Source organism: Myotis daubentonii, chromosome 21 (genome assembly GCF_963259705.1).
Source record: "Myotis daubentonii chromosome 21, mMyoDau2.1, whole genome shotgun sequence".
Lineage (NCBI taxonomy): Eukaryota > Metazoa > Chordata > Mammalia > Chiroptera > Vespertilionidae > Myotis > Myotis daubentonii.
In genome coordinates, this window is record NC_081860.1 from 7026981 (window position 1) to 7050946 (window position 23966).

The 23966-nt window shown below is 44.0% G+C and overlaps 1 pseudogene; it reads left to right on the top strand.

The window, feature by feature from the left end:
* LOC132223040 (zinc finger protein ZFP2-like) overlaps positions 1–15832 on the top strand; it is a 46026-nt pseudogene extending 30194 nt beyond the window's left edge.
* The last annotated feature ends 8134 nt before the right edge of the window (positions 15833–23966 follow it).

Sequence of the window (23966 nt, forward strand, 5' to 3'; positions counted from 1 at the left end):
GAATTAGATGAAAAGTGCCTCTTCACTTTGGTGTTGTTGAATCAAATCAATCTTAACACTATTCTTTTTAAAATGTTCTTATTGCTTTTTTAGAGAGTAAGGGAGATGGAGAAACATCAGTGATGAGAGAGAATCATTGATCAGTTGCCTCATGCATGCCCCCTGCCGGGATGAGCTCTCCAACCTGGGCATGTGCCTGACCTGGAATCAAACCAGTGATATCATGGTTCATGGGTCCACGTCCAAGCACTGAACCATGCCATGTAGCAAACTATTCTTTTTATTATTGATTATTGACTCTATTACAGATGTTCCCAATTTCCCCCATCTCCATCCCCTTTGCCTGCCTCTACCCTGCCCCCACTGCTTCTAGGCCCTCACCACATTATTGTCTCTGTCCTTGGGCTATGCATATATGATTACACTTTAAAAATATAGTTTTATTGATTTTAGAGAAAGGGAGGGAAAAGGAGAGATAAAAACATCAATGATGAGAGAGAATCACTGATTAGCTGCCTCCTGCACGTACCTCTATCCTAACTGATAATTGAACCTACAGCCCGTGTATGTTCCCTGACCAGGAATAGAACCATGACCTCCTGGTTCATAGGTTGCCGCTCAACCATTGAGTCACAGCAGCTGCGCTATATTATTTAAAAATAAAAATAAAAAACAGTGTATTTATTGTTGCTAGTTTACAGATGTATCCCATTCTCCCCTGTGCATATATTCTTTGGGGGATCTCTCCCAGTCCTCCCCACGCCCCGCTCCTGGGAGATCTGCCAGTCTGTTCCAGTTAACCAGGCCTCTGGCCCCATCTTGTCCTTCCCCAGGACCACTTGCTGTACCACATCACCTTTATTCACTAGTGTCATTGGCCTGAATGCTAGCCCTCCCCTTGGCGTTTGAGAAAACTACATTACCCAGAAAGGAATGGGCCCACGTGGGCGGAGCTAACGGGTGTTTTTGGTGTCAGTGCATCCCGTTAAGGCGGGACTTCCACCTTCCTCCTCCTGGTGGGCATTTTGACCTCTTCAGTTCAAGGACTCACTGGCTTCAGCTCACTGGACCTGAGTAGGAGGAGGCCTGGGAGGCAGCGTCCTTGCTGTGCGGGGTGTGTCTGAGGCTGGTTGAGCACCAACAGGCCGGGAGTGGGGCCTCCGTGCCTCCGGGACTCCACTCTGCCCACAGCGTCCCCGCAGCCTGACCCCGTTTAACCCCCCAGCCTTGGGGACCGGAGCCGCTCAGGTCCCGCTGCCCAGGAAGCCGCATCCAGAACAGTGAGTCTCTCCTGGGTGACACAGGGTGTGATGGGGGATGAGGGCTACAGGCTGCAGTGCCACCTTTAAGGACACGGTGGTGGAGCTGAGGCAGGAGGATTAGGAAAACCCGGGCCTGTTTTGGGTCTAAAGGCAACAAAGAGATGAGGTGTGGGTTTTGCACGAGGAGGTTTACTTTCACTCTCAGAACGCTGGGAGCATAGATGGTTGTGAAAAAGGAGGGACATTTTGTGGGGTAAGATTCTAACTTTTCCTGACATTGCTCAGAGGAAGGACAGACTAGAAGACAGAGGACAGGAAGGTGAAGTCCTGTCAATGGTCAGGTAACTGGCAAGAGTGAGCACTGAGGACTGAGCTCAGAGATAACACCGGCATCTGGAGGGCACCTGGCCTCTGGGCTGGACAAGGGCACTGAGCAGCCTGAGCCCACAGATCCTGGCGGTGTTTGCCAGGCTCTCAACAGACAATTTTCTTTACAGGAATTCCTACTAATGCAGAATGAGTTGGGTGTACCGGACGGTGAAGATAATTTCAGGGCTTCAGAGTCTTGTGGCCTCTGAGATAGTTGTGTCCAGGGGCTGTCCCGCTGCTCTTGTATCCCTTGGGCCTGGGGACTTTGAACAGACACTAAGCCCAGACTCCTAAGGTCATGACTAGGGCTTCCTGTAGTGGACCATGTATTTAGCAACCAGTGTACTGAGTGGTAGGTCCTGCAGGGCATTGGTTACAGATTGTGCAAAGGCTTGTAGGGAAGAGTGAGCTGACTTAGGAACCCACAGATACTTAAATAAACATATATATATGTATATTTTAGATATAGAAAGGAAGGGAGAGGGAGAGGGAAGGAGAAGCACTGATGAGCAAGAGACAAGGATTGGTTGCAGCCTGCACAACCCCTATTGTGGATCCAGCCCACAACCAAGGCATGTGACTTCACCAGTGCATGGGTCTATACCAGTGATGGTGAACCTTTTGAGCTCAGCCTGTCAGCATTTTGAAAAACCCTAACTTAACCCTGGTTGCGGTCTCACATATAGAAATTTTTTGGTATTTGCAACCATAGTAAAACAAAGATTTATATTTTTGATATTTATTTTATATATTTAAATGCCATTTAACAAAGAAAAATCAACCAAAAAAATGAGTTCGCCCGTCAACTCTGACACGCATGTCATAGGTTCCGCATCACTGGTCTATACTCACCCAACTGAGACAAATCAGCCAGGACTGTAGATCACTTTAATATAGGAGCCCTGGCCTGTTTAGCTCAGTGGATGGATCGTCGGCCTGTGGACTGAAGGCTCCCAGGTTCAGTTCTGGTCAAGGGCACATTCCCAGGTTGCAGGCTTGATCCCCAGTAGAGAGCATGCAGGAGGCAGCCAATCAGTGATTCTCTCTCATCATTGATGTTTCTATCTCTTGCTCCCTCTCGCTCTCTGAAATCAATAAAAATATATTTTAAAAAATATATAGGAAATCATGGTCAGGTTGGTACCAGTAGTAGTAGCTCAGAAGGGACAGTGTGAGCCTGAGGTCTAGCTTTCCTGCTGGGGCCACTGTGGAAGGTGGGTATCACGACACAGCAGAGAGATAGAAGTTGTCATGTAGAGTGTGGGGGAGAGGTAATCATTTTGCAGTGGCCAGGGCCTTTAAAAGATGAGTGGACCTTATATTATTTAGAGGCTGAAGAGGTATTCCAACAAAGTAAGACTAGTGCTGGTACATATTAACTTCTCTAAACACTCACCAGGATTTTGTTGTGACCCTTGGTGTGGCCTGGTTTTGGCGAGTTGCAGGCAGTCTTGTGGATTAGCTTAGAGGCTTGAGTGGTCATCTGCGAAACTCACTGGGCATGGTCAGAACGCCATCGGGTGTGGGACTTGAGTTGCGGTTAAGTGAGAGATGTTGGCAAGCATTCTCTGGACAGCAAATGCTGAGTTAACTCAGAGGACAAGGAGAGCACAGTGGGGGCTGGGGCTGAGGGAGTGCAGGTGTAAACCACGTATGGAAAAGAGTGATGTGCACTTGAAGAGGGAATGTGAATTGATGGCCACAGCCCCCTGACATTGACATAAGAGTGAATGACGAGAGAGTCCATTTCTGGTGGTGTCTGGATGATCCAGTACAGTGACTTTTAGTGATTGCTTGTAAAGAGGGGTGTTTTGGTGCTACATTCTAGGTACAGAGCTTCGTTGCCATTTAACTAACCATCTGTCTTTTGTTGTTGGGGGTGACACACAGCTTGATAGGAATGAGCTAGCCTACATCAATATTACCCAGGCTTCAAAATCTCCACTGGAGTGGGTAAGGGAGAAGGGTAAGGGCTAAGAGATTATGGATGTGGTGAACTATAATTTTGGAAAAAAGTGATTAGGAAGTAATTTGTCCTCACCACAGTAAATTTTCATTACCTTTGAAGTTGTGCTTCTGAGAATGAAGCTGTGTGAGAGAAGTGTTGTTCAAAGAACTCTGTGCAGCAGGTAGTGCAAAGACATGGCCTCCGTACCTTGGTATTGGCGTCAAGAGGGTGCAGTGTGATGCCATGTATTTGGTGTCTTTGAGAAACAATATGAGGGTATTGCTTGACAAGGCCAGTATCAAATCACTCACACTATCTTTATGGCCAGCAACTCTGTTTAACCTATGGTTTTGACACCCACTCTGCTGATAAAAGTCAGTGTGGTGTACACAGGAGTCCATAGCTCAGGTGTCTTATCTGCCTTTATTATAGTGGGAAGACAAAATGTCAGTAGGAATATAAGAAGACAGTGGCTTTCATGGGATGAAGGCCTGGTATTTTCTCTGATGTGTGGAGTGGACAGAGCAGATGGATGTGGAGGGTGGGGAGTATGACAGACTAAGAATCTTAGGAGTGAAGCTGATCTTGGGCTGTACTGTCCCCATTATGACAGGATATGAACTTTGAGGACGTGGCCATTGTCTTCTCTCAGGAGGAATGGGGGCTCCTTGATGAGGCTCAGAGACTTGTGTAGTATGATGTGATGCTGGAAGTGTTTGCACTTGTGTCATCTGTAGGTAAGACCTGGATGTTCTCCCAGTGTCCTGAGGTGATGACCTCTCTTCCTTTATTCCTCAGGCAGAGCTTTCTCTCTCCCACAGTGGGAACATGGCCTGTGCTAATTTTCCCCACTGCCTTGTCAAATGTGCTGTGGTTGCCAGGGATGAGCTGGATGGAGAGCCCTGAATACAGGTCTCCATGAACATCCCTAACACCTGTTACCTCAAAAAGTAGAGGAAACAGAGAGTCAGGAGTCTTGCAGTGAACCTAATAGGTCCCAGCTTGCACTTTCACTTCATGGGAGGCTGACAGTGTCCATATGCATGGCTTCAACTTCTGCGCTCTTTCTCTGGGTAATGGTTCTTTGTGGCAACCTGGGTCATGTTATGGTCTTCACTTACATGAACTATGGCTGTTGTTTTAAGGCTTTCATTCAATTGTTTGTAATATTCTCTTCCCTGAATACTATAGCAAGCTGTATAGCTCTGGCCCAGTGATGACTGCTCACCTCTTCATCACCTGTTTCTCTGCACTGGTGCCCCTGTAGTCATCTGCAACATTGACGTGCACATGTGTTCTGTGGTGCACATATGTGGTAATTAGTCCTCGAAACCAGCTACTCCTTTATTGAATTTTACTTGGAGTAAGACGGAACCAACCTCTTGCTCAGCTTGCCCCCTTTCCCAGTCAACAAGCCCTGTTGAATGCTGTTAGTTGAAGGATTAGCCGGAGCACCATATTCTAATCCATGTGGTGCTTGCCATTTTTGTTTCATATTTCTGGCGAGGCCTTTCTGTTTGTGATCTTCATTAGCCCAGAAAGTTATAAGAGCCTCTTATTAATCCTTCCTGCACATCTCTTGTTTTCAGAGAATTGCATGTACCAACTGTGATGTTTAACACACCTTTGCAATGGGAATTCCCCCTGTCTCCCCATTGAACATTCATTTCTTCACCCCTTCTCACTTTGCAGGTTGTTGTCATAACATGGGTGATAAGGAGGCCTGTTCTGGTCAAAGTGTATCTATACAAGGAGAGTCACAGGTCAGGGCTTCTAAGACAGCTCCAGCCACCCAGAAGACCCTTCTGTGTAAGCGGTGTTTCTCTGTGTTACAACATATTTTGCACCTGACTGAGTCAGATGTAGCATATTTTAAGCAGAAAACATTCTGTAGTGATGCACGTGTTGGAGACATTTGTTTCAGTGCAAACCCTCACTGTACTCGGCTGCATATCTGGCACTTTGGCCAGAAGGGGCGCTCTGTGCTGCCTGTTCCTAAAACACATAGATAGGAAGGTACTGACATCAGGCCAGGCCTTGATGTATGGTCTCATGGCCCCTTCCCGGCAGTCTGTACTCTCTGTTCCTAGATCACATAGATAGGAAGGTAGTCACTGTATGATGCTATACTGTGTCGAGAAGTAATTATGTAAACAAGGCTTTGTAACTTTGTGGTTTTTGCAAATAAAAATGCTGTAATTCTTGTAGTCTGGGCTGCATTTCGGCCTCTGCTCTAGCAGGGTGCTGTAACTGTAGCCAGCTGGCCAGCGTAATAAAGGCTCTTAAATTTAAATTCTGATTCGGTAGTCTATCTCGCTGAGTGAACCCATAACATTTGGAGGTCCCAGTGAGATACCCACATCCCAATGGGGAACGAATACCAAGGAGGCCTCCAGTCTCCGTTCTGTGTTCCCGGGAGGCGTAGGAGACTCCACCCAAAAGTTTCAATTCGGAAACCTAGCCACCTGGACTCGGGAGAGAGGTAAGGAAGACCTGTCGTTAAGCAGGAATTGGGACGTCCCCTGGAAGGACCTATACGGAGGGCTGGATTCAGCAGTACTCCTGCTCCTGACGCGCGGCCAGGATGGTGGCCGGGGTCTCTGGTTTGTGCTGCTTTAGGCTGCACCGGGTTTGTCTGTCTGGTGTTTGTTATCTTGGTGTTTGTTGTCAAAAAGTGATCCGGTTCTGTGTGCACCCCGCTGCAATGTTTTTTGAAAAATTTTCATGACTTCAAGGAGCGAGCTGCAGGTTCTGGGCAACCTTCGGTTGCATTTGTCTAGTTTGTTTTGTCTTTGTTCCTTGTTGTCTTTGTCTTTGTCAAAATGGGTTAGGGTCAGTCGTCTTCTTCGACCCCCTATCAATTAGGCCCACTCCAAGCGAGTGGAAGGGGAGCTTGATCACCTCCCGGGAAACCATAGAGCTCCCTTAGGCAATTAGTCAGGAATTGGTGGAAGTCAAAAACTCGGACTGTCTGGTGTATGAATATAAGATGAGAGTCTGTGTGAAGCGAAAGCTACTATGTGCTGTCTGGCTGTACACATGAGAGTATTTGTTATCTCTTTCTGTTTCTCTAGCCACTGAGCCAAAAGAGCCAGGGCTACACAGATATTTTGAGATTCAACACAAAAGCTTATGTGAATATTGAATTTGTTTTGTTCCTGATTAGTATTGCATTCTATGAATAACTACCTCATCTATGGATCTGTCTCTAAAATTGGTTATTTCGAGGTTTGGGGTATGATAAATCAATCTGTTTGCAATATTTACATTCAGTTATCTTTATAGATATGCATTCGACTAATCAAACTATTGTAGTGTAGGTGGATATTTCACATTTTAACATATGCAGAACTGTCATTTAAAATTGTCATGCACTTTGCCTTCCCACCCACACCCAGCATATAAAAATTCCAGTTTTGTTCAACCCTGCAAGGATAGGCAATGGTTAATTTTTTTAAATAGTAGGTCCGGAATTATCTATATATGAACTTGCTTTTGCTTTCATTTCATTTCTGAAGAATTTTTGGTGGTGAACATTTTTTCATACATTTACTTTCATTTTCCTTATCTCCTCTCTTGAGATGTTGGCTTGTAAATTTGCCTATTTTTAAAATTACTTATTATTTTAAGCAATATCCGGACAGTTCACAATCTAAGACATATATTTGAATTTCACTCATTCCTCCATAACTGAATGACTTCTTGCTGTATGGAACTATGGGTTTTGAATACTGTAAGGAAAATGTTTTTCTCAATTTGTAACCTATGTACAATTTAAATCCATATGTACCATATACTTACAGGTTTTATATGCGTTGTTCCCATTCTCCACCACACTTTTCTAAGTATAAGCATTCAGTAATACATTAAGTGAAGTCTAGGTTTGTAATCTTTGTTAACTTCCCTCATGTAAATACCCTCGTTGTGGTTAGTTTCAAAATGGCAAAATGATGGCACTGAACAAGGATATGATAAGATATTTCAGTAGGCAAATCATCATATTTTATTTCCCACATATGATAAGGTAGGAATCAATAACCCCAAGAACATCTGTATATCTAAAAGCCTACTATGCAAATTATCCCCACTAGAGTTTGACTGGGAGACTGATCACTCATATGACATGTGTTGACCACTAAGGGGCGGCATGGAATGAAGGAAGTCCCCGGCTGGCAGCCTGAAGGCCCTGATCAGCCCTGATTGGTGGCCAGGTCTAGGGACGCTCCCCATGCATGCATTTTGTGCACCAGGCCTCCAGTTTAGAATAAAATAGTAAAATAATTGGGAAATGCAGGTGGTAAATATTTCTTTAAAGTTTTTTTACATATTATTGATTTAAAAAATACATTTCAAAATGTTTTTATTGATTTCAGAGAGGTTATGGAAAGAGAGAGAGGTAGAAATATCAATGATGAGAAAGAATCATCGATAGGCTGCCTCCCACAGGCCACTGACTGGGGTGGAACCCACAGTTCAGCATGTGCTTTGACCAAAAAGCTGACGATAGTCACTGTGGTGGGTTTTGACAGCCAGGATCAGAAAGTGGGGTCATGGTTGAACTGTGGGCACTGTGGACGGACTTGACCTTCTCTGCAGGAGGCCTCACATTTTGCCTTGAGCCCTAGATTCCCTTCTGATGGGTTCCTCTGTACCAAGGGAACTTTCCTGAACTGAATACAAATAAAATGTCCAGGTGCTGACACTTTTGGTTAAAGGTGTGTCTGTAAGGTACTTTAGTATACACACCACAATGATAGTACCCCAGAAGGAAATGACTTACACAGAGGCATCCACAGAAGTTCAGAGGATCTGCCCAAAATTCACAACAATGGGACAGGATATGGAATAAAAGAGACAAAATTTGAGATAATGAGCAGCCTCAGACATTCACAATAAATCAAGCTCAATAAATCATCTTTAGAAAGCCAAAATCAGCCTCGAAGATGCCCCTATTGGATTCCTGTTTTTTAAGTAAGACTACAAGACCTGGCCAGTTAACTCAGTGGTTATAGCTTTGACTCAAGGAGCAAATGGTCTCTGGTTCCATTACGGTCAAGGGCAAAGACCTCAGTTTCAGGTTGAATACTAGGGCCATGTCAGGGCACATAAGGGAGGCAAGCCATCGATGTTTCTCTTTCTTGCGGATGTTTCTCTCTCTCTCCCTCTCTCTCCAACTCCTCCTACCATTCAACTCTCTCTAGAAGTAAATGGAAAAAGAATTGTAGGGTCTGGGAGGAAAACAGAAAGTCTGCTAGTTGGCCGATTCATGCTTCCTACTTAGTGTTTTTAGACATTAGAAACAGGGTTTCTCTAGGGAAAGCAGTTTCTACTACACCATGGGCTCTACACTCTCCAGTTTCCAAAGTTATGTTGCAATCCCTCAGAATCACCTTCTCTCACAGGTCAGTTAATTTTTATCACTCAAAGACTAACCTAAGTTAAAAAATGAACAGATTATTTTATTCAAAAAGCATTGGGGATTTTTGTCCTTAAATAAAAGCAATGAGGGGATCAAGATGATAGCACAAATTGTGTGGGTTTATTCTGACATTCCTGGTCTTCATTCTAGTAGCCTCTTATGTGAATGAAGACAGACTTCCACTGAGATCAGATGATTCTGGTAAATGTTCTTCATATTGTTGTATGTTTTACTTATCAAACTGTTGAAGTATAGGTGAATGTTTTACCTTTTCATATATGCAGAACTGTGCTCAGAGAACATATGCCCCGTATGCACTTATCCTGGCCCTACCACCTCTTCCCAGTCTTTTTCTGGAGGACTCCAGTGACCCCCCTGGCTTCACATTTCTGTCTTATCACCTGTTGTACCAACCTTGCCCCATTGTTTTTGGGGTGTCCTCCACTAGAACTTTAGCTCCCAAGGAAAGAGAACTAGATACTTCCCGAATTATCAATGTCCACACACTCAGTCCTTACAGGTCACAGCGGTGACTTATTGAGAAAGATGCCTTCTGTGAAGCCTAATTCATTTTCTGATGCATATGGATGAATATGAGACAACACTGAGGGGTAGAACTCTTAGGACCATAATTATCCCTTTTAGGAATAGGGAACTGGACATTCCTGGAGAGGACACGGACAGTCCTGTGAACTCCTGGTCCCTGTAAAACAGGTCACATCCTTGCCCATGTGACAAAAGGTGTGATGGGGAAAAGAGGTTCATAGGCTGCAATACCTCCATGCGAGGTCGAGACGGTGTGACCAAACTCGGAGAATTTGGGAAACCCAGTGCTTGTTTTGTGTCTAAAGGAACAAAGAACATGAGGCAGAGTTTTGCACGAGGAGTTTTACTTTCATTCTCGGGAAACTGGGGACAGGACTGTTCGTGACCTAAGGAGGGACATTGTGTGAGGTAGTTCTTTAAACTTTTCCAAAAGCAGCTCAAAAGGGGAACCGACTAGAAGAGAGATGATAGCAGTTGGGGACAGGAGGCAGAAGTCCTATAAAAGATAAGGTAACTGGCAAGAGTGTGCACTGAGGACTGAGTCTTGAAGTAATGTGCTCATCTCCTGGACACATGGACGTATTGACTGGGAAACGGTACTGAGCAGTCTGAGCCCATGGGTCCTGGGGTTGGTGGCCAGAGTCTCAACAGATCTTTCTCTGAACACAGATTCCTGCAAATGCAGGGTGGTTTAAGGATGCTGTTTTGTGGAACTGATATCAGGGCCTCACACTCTTACAACTTCTGAGATAGTGGTATCATGGGATTGTCTGGCCTCTCTTCTGGCCCTTATATCTGGGGACCTTGATAAGACACAAAGCCCAGAATTCTAAGTACATGTCTAAGTTTGTCTGAAATGATCCCAGTTTTTGGCAAACAGTGGAATAAGATGTGAGTAGACTTTCCAGTCATAGGTTCCTTTATGCGCAAAGGCTTAGATTGAAGACAGCTCCTTCAGGAACCAACTGGCGTCCTTTAAAAAAAATAGTTTTCATTGATTCCAGAGAGGAAGGGAGAAGGAGAAATAGAAACCAGAATGATCAGAGAGAATCATTGGTGGGTTGACACCTGCAGGCCCGCCCCTGGAGATCAGGGCCACAAGCCTGGCATGTGCCCCTGACCCGAATCAAACCCGAGACCCTTCAGTTCACAGGCTGGTGCCCTATCCAGCTGAGCAAACCAGCTGGGGCTTGTGTCCATTTTTTTAAAATAGGAACTGGTAACAATGGAACAGTGGTGACGTCTAGAGGAGCTTGTGCTACCTTTGGAGTCTCTTCTGCAGGTGATGGGAGTAATGGAAGAGTTGGAGCAGCAGAGGCAGGTGATCTGACCCAGGTCTCATTTGGCTTCTGGTGGTTAAAGAATAACAAAGCAAATGGATGTGAGGGAGGGGGTACAAATTCTATGATGGAGGTTGCTGTGGCGAGCATGATGGTTAGTGGCCCATGCTGGTGACTGTGGGGTTGAAATAAGGTGTTGGAATCTGGGTTGGTGTTTTATGTGCAACCAAGTGGATTTTCTAATTTTCAGGCTGAGAGAGAGGTAAGAGCCAGGGATGACTTGAAGGTTTGCATTTGGACCTGCAGGTATGGAAGCACCATCAACTGAGATGCAGATATTCAGAGTAGAAGTGTAATGTTCATTGAGGATAGCAAACTTTCATTTTTTGTCTGTTTGGTGTGCGATATTACAGAGAGCATTTCATGAGCATCTGGTACTCTGAGGAGAAATTCAGGTAGAAAACTACTTAAAATCATGGGTGTAGTGACCACAGTAGAGTAGTACATCATCTTAAAAACTTTTTTTTTCTCTTTACTTGGAGACAAAGAGCAATTAAAACAAGATAGGAAGGCAGCTGTTGCATCTTTACTTGTGAATCACAAACCATGATTGTGTTGAGAGCTCTGGTGTTGTCAGTAGTCTGACTAAATTACATACGGGAGTCAGTGGTCATATGTGAGACACACTGGACGTGGCAGAGAGGGCCATAGGTGATGGAACTTGAGTGCTGAAGGCTGTGACTGGTGAAGGGATATCAAGTGCAGCACCAGAATGGGTTGGCTCTGAATATGTGAGATTTGATGTGGTTCTCAGTAGGTGAGGTTGAAGGGAAAAAAACAATCAGGGAAAGAGGTTTTCATAGAAGCACTGAAGGCTCCTCAATGATTGTGGATGGAAGGACTGTAGGCATCTGATTGAGTGTGGACGGAAGGACTGAAGGCGCCTCATTGAGTGTGGACTATGAGAGTTGTTATAGAACTTAATTGAGTTTGAATTTTCCAGGCATTAACCAAACCACACTTACTGAGTAATGAGTAGGAAGTCAGGGAGATGACTATGGGGGCTGGGTCTGTGGGAGTGTAGGTTTGAGAGAGTTATGGTAGGAAGAGTGATGTGTACTTGGATAGGGCATGTGCATTCATGGCTGCAGGGCCACTGAAATCAACATAAGAAGGAATGAAAGTGGAGTTCATTTCTGGTGATACCTCGATAATGTGATATGGTGAATTTCAGATTAATTCCTGAAAAGAGGGTAGATTACAGTTGAACTTTCTTGTCCCAGATATTAGGTGAAATATAGGTGCAACCTGCCTTTTGTTGTAGAGGAGAGTTACAGTGATCAATAGGAATGAGAGAGCCTACATCAGTGTCATCTTGGCTGGCGTTGGGAAGGGTGAAGCGTAAGAGAGAAATACATTACTGAAGGGGTGAATTGGAGTATTGCAAAAGAAGATGATTAAGATGAACCATCCAAGTCACGACGTATTTGTGTTACCTTTGGCATTATGACTCTGGGAATGAAGCTGTGTGAGAGAAGTGTGGTGCAAAGATTTCTGTGCAGCAGGAAGTGCAAAGTGATGGCTCAGCACCCTAGGATTGGTGTCAAACGGGTAAAGTCTGATGCCAAGATGTTCAGGGTCTTGGAATGAGAAACTAGGGAACAACAAGGTAATTGCCTGACAAAAACAGTGTCAAATAACTCACACTCTCATTATGGACATCATCTCTCCGTACCCTATGTTCCTGACTCCCACTGTATTGAAAGACGCAGTGTGGAAAACATGTTTGTAGTAGAGAGCAGGTAGGATCTATATGCTCATTGCCCTTATTGTCGTGGGAAGACACTGCATCAGTAGGAATATAAGGTTGAGTGTCTTTGGTGAAACAAAGGCCTGATATCTTCTTTGTAGTCAGAAGTCTAGGGAGCAGATGGATATGGAAGTTGTGGTGTATGATCAATGCTAAATCTTAGGAGAGAAGCTGATAATGGACTAAACTATCCCCATTATGACAGGATATGAACTTTGAGGATGTGGCCATTGCCTTCTCTCCAGAGGAGTGGGGAATCCTTGATGAGGCTCAGAGACTTCTGTACTGCAAAGTGATGCTGGAAGTATTTGCACTTGTATCATCTGTAGGTAAGACCCTCACATCTCTCCTAATGGACTGTGGTGATGGCCTCTCTTCCTTTATATTCCACCTTTATCTTTCTCTCTCCTGAAGCCACACCATGGGATCTGCAAATTTTCCTCAACCTCATATGAAATGTGCTTTGGATGCCCGTTCTGAGCTGTGTGGAGAGCCCTGAGAAATAAACTCCACAAACTTCTTTAACATTATTTTCCACAGAAACTTCAGGATGCCTCTGGGAGCCAGTCGTCTTACAGACAGCTTAATGGGTCCCACTTGCTGTTTCTCTCCCTGGGAGAGTGACTATGTCCAGATCCATGGCTTCCACTTCTGCACCTTTCCTCCAGATAAAGGTTCTGGGTGACTGCCTGTGCCTGATTATGTTCTTTACTAACATGAACCATGGGCTGTTCTTGTAAGACCCTTCTTCAATTGGTGTTTGTAATATTACCTTCCCTCAAAACTATTCCAAGTGTATTTGCTCTAAACCAGGGCTGGATTGTACCCTCTGTCATCTTTCATTAATTCTTGGAATATTTCAGTTTTGGGTATTTGTAGAGAAGGTGGTACAAGAAGAACCGTGTTTTTTTTTCACAGTGTGAACATGCAGGATGGTCTTAGTGGAGGCCTGTCCCACCTTAGTGGAAACTAGCAGAACGTATGACACAAGGGCTCATTTGAAATTATACTAGGAATCAGCTAGATTTCATCACTGCTCAGATGGAGGTGCTACTGCCTACACCTCATTTTTACCTTTCCTTTTAACTACATTACACTTTCTGACATGTCATTTCACATATGACTTCCTAGCATTCAGTCATGTTCACCTCTGTGGCATTTTTCCATCGCCTGCTCCTCTGCACTGTTGCCCCTGCAGTATTCATCAACTTTGCCTGCACATGTGTTATGAGGTTTACATACATACTTAAGTAGTCCTCAAAAAACAGCTACTCGTTTATTGAATTTTTTTTGGAATAAGATATAAACAAAATTCTGCAGAGCATGTCTATGTCACCTGCAGACAAGCCCTACTAAACACTGTTAGCGTAAGGAAGGGCTGGAAGTCTTACCTCTCTTCCATGTGGTGTTTGCCATCTTTGTGTCATATTCCTGGTGTGGTCTTCCTTCCTGTATTTTCTTCAGAGGCCCAGAACTTCGCATCAGCCTGTTATAACGATTCCTGCACATCTCTTCTTTTCAGAAAATTGCAGGAAGCCGAGGTGTCATGGGCAAAACACTTTTGTAATGGAACTTCGCTCTGTCACCAAAATCCACATTCATTTCCTCACCTTTTTTCTGTTTTCAGATTGTTGGCATAAAAAGGATGATGAAGAGACCTGTGCTTCTCAGAGTGTATATATGGAAGGAGAGTCACAGGTCATGGCTTCTAAGACAGCTCCATCAACCCAGAAGAACCATCCTTGTAAGCAGTGTTTCTCGGTGTTAAAAGATATTTTGCACCTGAATGAGTTACAAGAAGCACAGTTGGAGCACAAAGGCTTCATAAGTGAGGCATTTGTGAGTGAGTTCTGTTCCATAGAAAACTCTCACCAGCAACAGAGATATACCACGGGAAAGATATCCTGGAAAGAAGCTACAGACAAGGCCTCATTTGTGACGAGGTGCAGCTTTTACTTATCAGAGCTGACTTCAACCAACAGGGTCTTTGAGGAACATTCCCAAACTTCCTCAGAGCTTCTACAGCACCAGGCAACTCATAACACTGAATTGCTACACTGTGGCAGTGAGATTTCACAGGAATTTCTCAGTGGAAAAAGTCATCACCAGTGGGATGAATGTGAAAACGCTGCTAGCCACAACTTGAAAGTTGTTGGATGTCAGGATGTGTGTTCTGGAGAGTGTGGCAAATGTAGGAAAAATTATGGAGGAATCTTTAACCTCACTCGACATAAAGGAGTTCACTCTGGAGGAAAGCGGTATGAGTGCACAGATTGTGGGAAGTCCTTCAGTCAGAGTTCCAACCTCATTCGACATCAGAGAATTCACACTGGAGAAAAGCCTTATGAGTGTTGTGAATGTGGGAAGACTTTTACCCGCAATAATTCCCTTCTTGTACACAAGAGAGTTCACACTGGAGAAAAACCTTATGAATGTGGTGAATGTGGGAAGTCTTTTAGGGAAAATAGTCAGCTCCTTATCCACAAGAGAGTTCACACTGGAGAAAAACCATATGAATGTGGTGAATGTGGCAAGTCTTTTAGGTATAATAGTCAGCTCCTTATCCACAAGGCAGTTCACAGTGGAGGAAAGCCTCATGTGTGTAGTGAATGTGGGAAAGGTTTTACCCACAATAAATCCCTTGTTATCCACAAGAGAGTTCACACTGGAGAAAAACCTTATGAATGTGGTGAATGTGGGAAGTCTTTTAGGGATAATACGCAGCTCCTTATCCACAAAAGAGTTCACACTGGAGAAAAACCTTACGAGTGTGGTGAATGTGGGAAGTGTTTTAGGGATAATAGTCAGCTCCTTATCCACAAGAGAGTTCACACTGGAGAAAAACCTTATGAATGTGGTGAATGTGGGAAGCCTTTTAGGCAAAATAGTCACCTCCTTATCCACAACAGAGTTCACACTGGAGAAAAACCTTACAAATGTGGTGAATGTGGAAAGTCCTTTAGGCAAAATAGTCACCTCCGTATCCACAAGAGACTTCACACTGGAGAAAAACATGAATGTGGTGAATGTGGGAAGTCTTTTACCCACTATAATTCCCTTCTTAGCCACAAGAGATTTCACACTGGAGAAAAACCTTATGAATGTTGAGAATGTGGGAAGTGCTTTAGTCAAAATTGTCAGCTCCTTTTCCATAAGAGAGTTCACACTGGAGAAAAACCTTATGAATGTGGTGAATGTGGGAAGTCTTTTAGGGATTATAAGCAGCTCCTTATCCACACCCATGTTCACCTTGAGGAAAAGCCTTATGAGTGTACGGATTTGGGAAATATTTTAGTTGAAAATATAGACTGATGAGACACCTGCAACTTCACACTGGAGAAAAGCCATAAATGTGAAGGGAATGTTTCATTTTTCTTACTCAGAATAACGACACTGAAAGAGACTCTATGATACACAGTTCCCTTAATATGATCCCTTTTTATCAGGACGGACACTCTGCTAGATTCCTCATAAGTTTCAGGTACAAGTGAGTCTTTAAGGAGCTACTTGAACTTGCCATTCTGTCCAGGCCTCCTATTCAATTGATGTCACTATGAGTGATTGTGGCTGAAGTGATTTCTCCTCTACCACCTGGCCCAACTGAAAAGTGTGAATCAGTCACAATCTCTGTGTGCTCCCTTGAGCTTGAATAAATACTGAATACTCTGAACTCTTGGCAGGATCTTCATTCATTTCTCTCTGACTAGGGAATGGGCCTGGTCCATGGTTTGTTCAGAACACCCATCCTCAGAAAAGAAGTGGTACCTCTTTCAGGGAGTTCATGGTTCTCACAGTATGCTGTGATATTTGGCTTAGGTTCTATTTCACCAATCTGAACAGCTCTGGCTGTGGTTTATGATATTTTGTTAAAGGTGTTTTTCCTGTTGAACCTTTAATTGTGATGGTTCTATTCACTGCCTTCAATGTTTTGAAAGCACTGTTGTGATTTGTCAGCATGTAGATGTGAACCAATATTGTGGGGACATCAAACCTTCAGTGCTTTGGAAAGGAGAATATGCCGGCAGAAAATCATTCTTCATCCAAAACTGGCTTATTTTGCATTGCTGCCCAAGGTGTTGAAAGATAGATTGCATACCTTTGTGGTATTAATTTATACCCTGGTACCTTGGGTCAATGGTCACCCAGAAGAGGAGGCCTTTGCTCTCCTTCCGTGAACAATATGAATTATGTTCTTTGTTCACAGTATGGATTACTTAAATCTTATCAATATTTAGGGGAACTCCTCCCCACATACTGCAAAGATGCCAAGTCCCATGAAGTACGAAATTTCATAGTCTTGTGGCATTTGTTGTAAGAGTTTGAGGTTGACCTACCATTGAGACAGAAACACTGTATTCATAGTGATGAGAGAGACTGCAGTCAATTATATGGAAAGTGGCTCTTCTGAACATAAATCCACAAATATTCCTGGGCCTGTCTCTTGTGTGACCTTTGTGTGCAGAGATTCTCAGCACCCCCAAAAATGTTTGCTGTAGCTGAAGTCATTGTCAGAGAAAATTATGTAATGAATTTGTGGATTCCCCTGGTCTCTGTAAGGTGTTCACCACAAAGTCATTTCTCAATATGTAAGAACTCAAAGCTAAAAGAAGGATAATCCTGTAAACAGTCCCAGGAGGTGTCTTTTGTAACCAGTCATCAATCCTTTGGATTCCAAGACAGTAGTCTTCACTGCCTGCCAATATTTGCTTCCGCTGAGAAAATGATGTTCCTCTCAGGATATAGAAACTGACATGCAAGAAAGTGCACTGAAGCTGTGAAGCCATCACACGTGAAATACTCTTATCTGTTACTATATTCAAAGTGTGGCAAAAGTAGACTTTCAGTTGTGAGTACAGAAAACACAGCTCTTGTTCTTTTAAAAAATATTTTTAGAAATACCTTTGTTTCAGTTTACTTAGGAAAAGAGGAAGCCTCTGAGGGGAGAGAGAGATAAACATCCATGAGCTCTGTCCCACACACCCCTTCCTGCGGACCCAGGCGGGTCTGTGCACTGACCTGGAATTCAACCAGGAACCTTGTAGTTCACTGGATGTCACCCACCCAACTGAAGCACAAGGTGAAAGCAGAGTTTATTCCTGTATTTTTATTTGTTATTATTTTCCATACCAACTCTAACCCTACAATTTCCACACTCTTCATTTTCTTCTTGCCCTTTTATAATTCCTTTTTCTGACTTGCCCAGTCTTTCATGCAATCATTAATTTCCCATCATTTACATTAGATTAGTTCATATTCTTCATAGTTTACTACGTGCTATATGGTGTGTACTTTTGAACCAACACTGGTGTTCATAATGCTACACAGATATATTTTAAAACATTTTATTTGTGTTCAGAGAGGAAGGGAGGGACAGAGAGAGAGGATGGGGAAGAAAGGGAGAGAGATTTACATCAATGATGAGAGAGAATCATTGATCAGCTGCCTCCTCATGCTCCCTACTGGGGATCAAGCTTTCAACCCAGGCATGTGCCCTTGACTGGAATTTGTCCTGTGACACTTCAGTCCACGGGCCGACGCTCCTCTGTCCACTGAGCCAAACCAGCCAGGGCTACACAGATATTTTGAGATTCAACACAAATGTTATGTGAATATTGAATTTGTTTTTTTTTCCTGATTAGTATTGCATTCTATGAGTAACTACTTCAATTATTGGTCTGTCCATAAAATTGTTTATTTCCAGGAAATGGGTATCCTATCTAATAATAGACAAACGTAGTAATTGATTGTACTTAACTATGCCTCACATTGGCAAATCAGAGCGTTGTGCAAATTTGCCAACAATAAAGTTGGCGGTTAACTTTCATACTTTAGGCAGGGAAGTACAGTGGGAGCGACCATCCAGGCGCCTGTGTGCGGCCCCAGGGGGTGCGGGGCTCAGGCTTGGCATGGCGAATGTGGGGGCCCCACTCCATGTGTGGCCCAGGGTGGCGTGGGGCTTAGGATGTGCGATCAGTAAAGCTGGACTGGGGATTGGTGAATAGGCGCAAGGCAAACCTCCTGGTCCTTCCCTTCAGCCAGCAGGCTCCTATCAATCTTCAGTTTCTACTGAAAGGAGTGTGGCACCTCCACTGTGCCACCTCCCAGGACTCGGACTTGCAGGTTCCAGAGTGGACACTTCAGCAAGGCCTTTAGTGTCTGCTCAGAAAAAAACTGCCACCTCCCTACTCCACAGCTGCTTCAGTGTCTGCAAGAAACTACACATGCTCCTCCTGTGACATGGGGGGGTCAGAGCCTGAGTTGATCGGTTCCACTATAGTGATAGCAGCTGGACCAGTGCAGGGAGGGAGGGTGGGAAAGGGGCATGGGGGAAGCACTGGTTCCCTGCTCCTCCTCCCACAGTCATGGCCCTTGGTGCTGTTATGATAAAAGGAGTTGTGTTTTTCTAACTCTGTCTGGGTAAAGGAAACAAGTGTCTGCTGACTTCTGATCTTACTCTCAGAGCTGCCAGTTAATCCCTCTGGATGCAGCATATCCAACCTCCAAAGGATCCGAGGGGCAGGATCAACCTCCGTTCCATAGCTGAGGAAACTGAGCAATAAACACATGTGTCTCATGCCTCAGTGTCAACTCCCACAGAAATCTCTGGGTAATGAATCAGATTCTATATCTAAGGGTATATTTTCTTCTGCTTTCATGTTGAATTCAGCCCCAGGAATCAAATAATATAATAAAGAATAAAATGACTTCAGAGGGCTCAGCATTGTATTCCCAGAGCATTTGGTCCCACACAAACCGCAGAGCTCAGTTATCCCAAGATGAAAGGAAAGGAAAGAGAAATGTGACAGGTTTCCCAGCTCAGTCACAGAGACATCTGATAACCACATATTAAGGACATGACATTAACTTAGGGTAGGAAAGGACACAACTGAAATAGGAGATGGAGCCATTTGGAGTGAGCAGGCCGCAGGCGGGCAGTTGTGGGCAAGCAGGCCAGAAGGGTGGGACAGTTAGGGGTGAGCAGGCTGGTAGAGGGTGTTGTGGGGTGAGGACACTGGTACAGGAGGCAGTAGGATGTGATCAGGCTGGCGGGGCGGCATTTGGTGGCAAATAGGTCAGCGGCCGGGGGGGAGGCGGATGGGGGCAAGCAGGCTGGCAGGCAGAGTGGTTAGGTGCAGTCAGGTAGACACACAGGTGAGTGGTTAGGAGCCAGAAGTCCCAGAGTGTCAGAGGGATGTCCGACTGCCAGTTTAGGCCTTATCCCTGTAAACCGGCAGTAGGACATCCTTCCAGGGGTCCCAGATTGGAGAGGGTGCTGGCTGGGCTGAGGGACCCCCACCCCGAGTGCACAAATTTTTGTGTACCAGGCCCCAAGTTATAAATAAATCTGCTTGGATTATTTGCATTCAGTTATTTTTAAAGATATGCATTCTACTAATCAAACTGTTGCGGTGTATGTGAATGTTTCACATTTTAACATATGCAGTACTGTGATTTAAAATTGTCATGCAATTTGCCTTCCCACCCATGCCCAGCATATAAAAATTCCAGTTTTTGTTCAACCCTGCAAGGACATGCAGTGGTTAATCTTTTTAAATAGTAGGTCTGGAATTATCTGTATATGAACTTGCTTTTGCTTTCATTTCATTTCCCAAGAATTTTTTGTGGTGAACATTTTTTTCATACATTTACTTCCATTTTCTTTATCTCCTTTGTTAAGATGTTGGCTCAGAAATTTGCCTATTTTTAAAATTACTTTTTATTTTTTACCAAGAAAAGGACAGTTCACAATCTAAACTATATATGTGAATTTCACTCATTCCTCAGTAACAGATTAACTTCTTGCTGTACGGAATTATGGGATTTGAATACTGTAAGGAAAATGTTTTTCTCAACTTTTCACCTATGTACAATTTAAATCCACATGTACCGTATACTCACAGGTTTTATATGCGTTGTTCACATTCTCCACCACACTTTTCTAAGTATAAGCATTCAGTAATACATTAAGTGGAGTCTAGGTTTGTAATCTTTGTTAACTTCCCTCATGTAAATACCCTCGTTGTGGTTAGTTTCAAAATGCCAAAATGATGGCACTGAACAAGGATATGATAAGATATTTCAGTAGCAAATCATCATATTTTACTTCCCACATATTGATAAGGTAGCAATCGGTATCCCCAAGAACATCTATATATCTAAAATCCTAATGTGCATGTTGTCCCCACAAGAGTTTGACTGGGATACTGATCCCTCACTATGACATGTGCTGACCACCAGGGGGCGGCATGGAATGAAGGAAAGCCTCCATCAGCCCTGATTGCTGGCCAGTTCTGGGGGGGATACCCATGCATGCATTTTGTGCACCCGGCCTCCAGTTTATAATAAAATAGTAAACTAATTGGGAAATGCAAGTTTTAAATATTTCTTTTAAAGTTTTGTTTATATATTATTGATTTTAAAAATACATTTGTAAATGTTTTTATTGAGTGCAGAGAGGTTAGGGAGAGAGAGATAGAAACATCAATGATGAGAGAGAATCATTTTTTTTTAATTAAATCTTTATTGTTCATATTATTACATTTGTTCCTTTTTTTCCCCCCCCATAACTCCCCTCCTCCCAGTTCCCGCCCCACCCTCCGCCCTCACTCCCCACCCACTGTCCTCATCCATAGGTGCACGATTTTTGTCCAGTCTCTTCCCACATCTCCCACACCCCTTTCTCCCCCCAAGAATAGTCAGTCCATTCCCTTTCTATGTCCCTGATCCTATTATAATCAACAGTTCATTCTGTTCATCAGATTATTTATTCACTTGATTCTTAGATTCACTTGTTGATAGATGCATATTTGTTGTTCATAATTTGTATCTTTACCTTTTTCTTCCTCTTCCTCTTCTTAAAGGATACCTTTCAGCATTTCATATAATCCTGGTTTGGTGGTGATGAACTCCTTTAGCTTTTCCTTATCTGTGAAGCTCTTTATCTGACCTTCAATTCTGAATGATAGCTTTGCTGGATAAAGTAATCTTGGTTGTAGGTTCTTGGTATTCATCACTTTGAATATTTCTTGCCACTCCCTTCTGGCCTGCAAAGTTTCTGTTGAGAAATCAGCTGACAGTCGTATGGGTATTCCCTTGTAGGTAACTGAGTTTCTTTCTCTTGCTGTTTTTAAGATTCTCTCTTTATCTTTTGCTCTTGGCATTTTAATTATGATGTGTCTTGGTGTGGTCCTCTTTGGATTCCTTTTGTTTGGGGTTCTCCGTGCTTCTTGGACCTGTAAGTCCATTTCTTTCACCAGGTGGGGGAAGTTTTCTGTCATTATTTCTTCAAATAGGTTTTCAATATCTTGCTCTCTCTCATCTTCTGGCACCCCTATAATTCTGATGTTGGTACGCTTGAAGCTGTCCCAGAGGCTCCTTACCCTATCCTTGCATTTTTGGATTCTTTTTTCAATTTGCTTTTCCGGTTGGATGTTTTTTGCTTCCTCGCATTTCAAATCATTGACTTGATTCTTGCGCTCCTCTGGTCTGCTGTCAGGCGTCTGTATAATATTCGTTATTTCAGTCCGTGTGTGCTTAATTTCTAGTTGGTTCCCCAATATAAGATCGAGGGTCTTATTAGTTTTCGTGTAGATCTCATTAAGTTTATCGGCAGCTTCTAAACAGTTCTTGAGAGACCTTAAAAGTGTGGTTCTGAACTCTATTTCTTCCATTGACAATTTTGTCCTGTTTCTTTGTCTCCGCATTTTGTTATGCTTCCTTGGTGCACCCCCTAGTGGTCTTTGTTCGCAGTCTTATAGATAAATCTTGATTGTTGTAGCTAATTCCAGGGAGGGTTTGACCTCCAGGCCAAGTGGCTATGAGAATCAGCTGTGTCAGCAGTGAGAGAACTTCTGTCCTCTAGGGAGGTGCTAATCTAGCCTTTGCCTGAGGCTATCCGGCAAATGCCTCTGTGCAGGGCTTGGGCAGGGCGGGTCGCACAGGATCAACAGGGTGGGCCTGAGAGAGCAGTTATGGTGGCTCTCAGCCCTGTCCCAAGGGGCTCTGCCTCTCTGAGTCCCAGCACCCGCTGCAAAGCTCGGAGAGAAAGCTGCACTCGCTCTGACCGAAGCCAGACAGTCCCGCTTCTCCCGTTTGGGTCTGGGTCCCTAAAGACTCGCCCGGATCTGGTGCTCAGAGTCTGCGACTCCCTCCCGATTGAAAACAACAACCACGCCCTCCGCTGCCAGCCCGCTCCACGCACTCCGCACCTCAGAATTTGACTTCAGCACTGCGCCTCCTCTGAGTGTCCGTGTGCGTTTCTCTTTCCTCCTAGTTGTAGGACTTCCACTCAGCCAGCGTTCCTGTGGTTCTGGGTGATGTCCCTTCCGTTTTTTGGTTTCACTTTTGAAGTAGTTGTTCAAAGCAGCAAACTCCGGCGTTAACCTATGCCGCCATCTTGGTTCTCGAGAGAGAATCATTGATAGGCTGCCTCCCACAGGCCACTGACTGGGGTGGAACCCACAGTTCAGCATGTGCTTTGACCAGGAAGCTGACGATAGTCACTGTGGTTGGTTTTGACAGCCAGGATCAGAAAGTGGGGTCATGGCTGAACTGTGGGCACTGTGGACAGACTTGACCTTCTCTGCAGGACGCCTCACAGTTTGCCTTGAGCCTCAGATTCCCTTCTGATGGGTTCCACTGTACCAGAGGGAAATTTCCAGAACTGAATGCAAATAAAAAGTCCAGTGTCTGACACTTTGCTTAAAGGTGTATCTGTAAGGTACTTTAGTATACTCACCACAATGATAGTACCCCAGAAGGAAATGACATACACAGAGGCCGTATTGATGATAAGCATCCACAGAATTTCAGAGGATATGCCCAAAATTTACAACAATGGGGAAGGATATGGAATAAAAGAGATAAAATTGGAGATACTGAGGAGCCTCGGACATTCACAATAACTCAAGCTCAATAAATCATCTCTAGAGAGCCAAAATAAGCCTCCAAGATGCCCCTATTGGATTCCTGTGTTTTAAGCAAGACTGCAAGACCTGGCCAGATAATGCAGTGGTTAGAGCTTTGCCTCCAGGAGCAAAAGGTCTCTGGTTCCATTACGGTCAAGGGCAAAGACCTCAGTTGCAGGTTTAATACCAGGGCCATGTCAGGGCACATAAGGGAGGCAAGCCTTTGATGTGTCTCTCCCTTGCGGATGTTCCTTTCCCTATCTCTGTCCCTCTCTCTCCAACTCCTCCCACCATTCAACTCTGTCAAGAAGTAAATGGAAAAAGAATCTTAGGGTGAGAGGGAAATAAGAAAAAATTCTGCGAGTTGGCCGGTTCATGCTTCCTACTTAGTGTTTTTAGACATTAGAAACCTGGGTTTCTCTAGG